The sequence below is a fragment of the Myotis brandtii genome, unplaced genomic scaffold (genome assembly GCF_000412655.1).
Source record: "Myotis brandtii unplaced genomic scaffold, ASM41265v1 scaffold125, whole genome shotgun sequence".
NCBI lineage: Eukaryota > Metazoa > Chordata > Mammalia > Chiroptera > Vespertilionidae > Myotis > Myotis brandtii.
The window spans coordinates 9,572,046-9,576,302 of record NW_005354385.1 but is presented as its reverse complement, the minus strand read 5'-3'; the positions used below and the strand labels follow the sequence as shown (position 1 = coordinate 9,576,302).

At 39.8% G+C, this 4,257-nt stretch overlaps 2 non-coding genes across 2 annotated transcripts; one reads left to right on the top strand and one right to left on the bottom strand.

Annotated features, from left to right (window-relative positions):
• The first annotated feature begins 3,492 nt into the window (after positions 1-3,492).
• TRNAG-GCC lies at positions 3,493-3,563 on the top strand. The gene has a single exon. It is a non-coding gene; the product is annotated as a tRNA-Gly (tRNA).
• A 288-nt stretch (positions 3,564-3,851) lies between these two features.
• TRNAA-CGC lies at positions 3,852-3,923 on the bottom strand. The gene has a single exon. It is a non-coding gene; the product is annotated as a tRNA-Ala (tRNA).
• Positions 3,924-4,257: the final 334 nt, after the last annotated feature.

Sequence of the window (4,257 nt, the reverse complement as noted above, 5' to 3'; positions counted from 1 at the left end):
CAGATCTTCCCAAGGCTCTGTCCTCAGCTCTCTTCTCTTTCTGTGATTTCCTCCGCCTCTGCATTCTTACCTTTCACTTCTGTGCAGTTGACTCCCAACTCCACCTCTGCAGCCTTATGTCTACAGATCTTGATGTCAACTGCCCAGTAGGCATCTCCACCTACTTGTGTAGTATTTCCAAGAGTAAACACTTTACTCCACCCTGTTCCTTCTAGTCCTTTCTCCTCCTGACTTCCTGACATTAAACCACTGTTCTCCCAGTCGCTTAGGCTAGATTCCTACATTCATTTTTCTTCCTCATTCTGCCTTGCCATGAACCTCATGCTAGAGTTCTCACCCTGGTTCAGGACCTCATTGCCTCTCCACTGCCATTGAACTACCTCCTGGGTGAATTTCTCTATTTTAAACTTTCACTTCTCTAACACGCTGATGGCCGTGTCACCTCTTCAAATGCTCCGATCCTTCTGTTGAGAAAATGTTCACTGGCTTCCCTTGCTACAGAATTAACATTATTTCAACAAACTTTTCTCATGGGTTTTATTGTCCCTTTGTAATTCTACCATTGATGAATTTCTCTAAGATTTTCTTATACTTTCATATTTTCAGCCGTTATCACATTCTGGGGTAATGAATTCTCTAAATTTACTGTTTGTGGTAAAATAGTTTCTCAATTTATGTTGTTCAGATACAAGTAATATAAATGCTACTTAAACTAACTAAAAAATAAAGACAACTTACCAATATTGTCTAAAGACAACCTACTGATTCACATAAAACAAAATCTAGAATTTGTTCCAGTCAGGCACGGCTGCTTCTAGGGGCTCAATGTCATATTCGAGATGTTTGCCATCTCAGCTACAAATTAAACCTGTTTGTTCACTCAGGTGAAAGATAGTCTTTGCTTATAGCTCTGGCAAGAAACTTTTGGTAAAGATTTGATTGTCCCTGGTATGGTCACATATCCATTTCTAAATACAGTGGGGAGGGAAATATTTAGCTAGATCTGCTTCACATTTCTACCATTGTGACAGAGAAAAACAGATTTGGAGGAAAGTTAGCCTTACCCAAATCTCAAGGTATTTATTCTCTACAGAATAGATTTGTGTAAGACTTGTATAAGAAAGTGTGTGAACTGATGGACAGACACACACACACACACACACACACACACACACACACCCTGAATGATTTTGGCTACATGTAACAAAATGCCCAACTCCATGGGGCTTGGACAATAAAGGGCTTTCATTATCTTACTTAATCAAAAGTCTGAAAAGAGAACATCCCAGGATAGTAACCTGGGACAGAAATAAGCTGTGTGTATGAAATCAATACAATCGCAGCGTCTCTCTCCATCTTTCTGTTGGGTCATCCCCAGTCAGTCTACAAGTCACAAGATGTCTGGGGAGCTCCAAGCATAGCTCATATGGCAGCGTTTCTAGCAGGAAAATAAGGCAGAAGAGATTTCCCATCCCTTCTCAGAAGCTCCTACTACCAGTAGCTGACTACACGTCCCTCTCATTGGCAGGAACTATCAGAAACAATTGCTCCTGGGGTTAGGTAGATTGGTCCCAACTTTTAGTAAGAAAGAAAGTAAAATGACCTTTGGTAGGCAACTAATAATGTTTGCCATTACATCATACATCTTATTTGATTCCTTCCACCTGTTTTAATTTTTTTTTAATATTTTATTTTTTTTAAATATATATATTTTATTGATTTTTTACAGAGAGGAAGGGAGAGGGATAGAGAGTTAGAAACATCAATGAGAGAGAAACATCGATCAGCTGCACACCCCGTACTGGGGATGTGCCCCGCAACCAAGGTACATGCCCTTGACTGGAATCGAACCTGGTGCTTTTCAGTCCACAGGCCGACACTCTATCCACTGAGCCAAACCCGTCAGGGCTGTTTTAAGTTTTTGGTAGTGTTTCTCACATGGAGGGTTTTCTCTCATTTTTTTTTAGATTGTTATTTTATTTCCCCTCATAATATTCTGGAGTTCAAAGGAACTTAGGTCATTTAGTTCAGGGCTTTTCAATTTTATTTATTTATTTTTTTACTTCAGACGTGTAACCCATCAAACAAATGCAGATAAATGGGAGAGTATCAACATGAGCTGGTGGAGGCCTTGCCAGCCAAAGGCCCTGAGGCCCTTCTGGAAAGCTAGAGTCCGTCAGAATGCAATTCAAAAACCACAGTTCTCCTCCAGTTCTCTCATTTTAAAGAACTGAGGCTCAGAGAGGTAAAATGATTTGACCTTGTTTTTTAACAGGTTATTTAGAATTATAGTCTAGATTTTCTGCTTTCCTAATCGCTTCATATCTCCTATGTTTTATAATCCTGTAATGTATTTGTCTTCAATATTTTTCTGTGTCCATATGCTAAAAAGTCCTTAAAAATAACTTTTAACAGAAATTCTTACATTATTTCAGTAGCCTTTTATGATCTTTTTCTAACTCTACTCTTCTTCATATATAATATCCTGAGTTAAATACAGTATTTCTGGTGCAAGTACTCAGTGATTTAGTCTGTGGTAGGCCGAACAGGGTGGTGGCTAAGCACCTAGATGTTAAATATGATACTACATGTGTTCCAGTCTTTCCATGAGTCTCAGTTTCATCATTTATTAAGTTGAAGTAATTATAATACTTACCTCGATGGATTAACGTCCATGCGTAATATACTTACATAGCCTAACACATAGACACTGCTATATGGTTACTATTAATTTCTAATACTTTCCCCCCAAATCCTCCTTGGTCTTCAGTAATCTTGAAAATTGTTGGAAATTTTCTTCCCAGAGATAAAGAGACAGTGATGCCTAAATCCAGAGCTTTCTATCTTATATTTAGATTCATTTCCATAAATGCATTTTTTCACTTTACCTTCTCCTCCTCGTCCGTCTATCCTCATTGTACGGTTTTCAATTTTTACTTTTCATGGAAACTAAGGATAAAAGATCAGATTCATACGTTAATGTTGAAAAGTCATTTATAATGAAAGAAAGGGCAGTTTAAAGAATTAGGATACTTGGCTAGAATCACCAATGCTTCAAAGTTCCCTGTTCACATCACAATTTATCCTTATAATTTGGTTCAGGATCCCAGTTCCCCTTCACTGTTTCCTTGTCCCTACTCCAAATCCCATGACAAAGGGGAGGGGTGGGGAGGGCGAGTTATTTTAAATTATCTAAATATCTGAAAATAGAGATAGGTAGTTGTGTAATTCTGTATATACATAACAACATTTTAATTTGTCTCCTTCACCAAGAATAGCTTCAGAAGTATCTCCTCATAAAGTTCAACACAAATTAATGAGATTTTTTTTGTAAATGTTAATGTGTTCTCAATATTTTTGATAATTATTTAATTAAGCATTACATTGCTTTCTCTAACACTGAATATATAAATACTATATAATTACAGAAGAAGCTTTACTCATTTGGAAATATCTGTTTTAGGTGAATGTGGAACTCATTAGAACCTGTAAGCATTGGTGGTTCAGTGGTAGAATTCTCGCCTGCCACGCGGGAGGCCCGGGTTCGATTCCCGGCCAATGCAACGCGTACTTTTACTTTCATTTTCGCTTGCATGTCTTTAGGTGTTCAAAACACGTTCAGTAATGATACAAAATGTTTACCTTATGCAAATAAAGAAGTGAATCACGGCAAATTTCGTGTTTCACTTTTACTTTGAGAACCGAAACAGCTGTTTTACTAAGCTGCACTGGTATTCTGCCTCCCTTTGAGATTTTTATGTGGGGACGTCCATGTGAGCAAAAGTTATGTATTGTGTCCTTGTAGGATATGAATTGGAGGGGGAAAGAAAAGAAAAAAGACAACGGCTGCTTGGAGATGCCGGGGATTGAACCCGGGACCTCACACATGCGAAGCGCGCGCTCTACCACTGAGCTACATCCCCCAGCCCGCAATCTGCCTTCTGGAATAGACTTTCATTCATTCTCTTTCTTACTAGTCAAATTTCTGCACTAATTTCTCAAGTGTTCATTCTGGTGAGTGCTTCTGTAGCACATTTCTACCCTTCCTGCTCCCGCGTTTAGCAGTTTTCCGTGATGCATCTGGACCCTGCGCAGCCAGCAGCGTGGGACGCAGCGAGGACCTACCCGCCTCTGTGCACTCTTGCCGGGCGCCTGGGGTTTGGGTAAAGGGCAATCGGGCACCTGGCCCCGCCACGAAACCCGCGGTCCACGCGGGAGGGTGGGAAGTCCGGGTGCCTCCTTAAGGCTCGTGGAGAC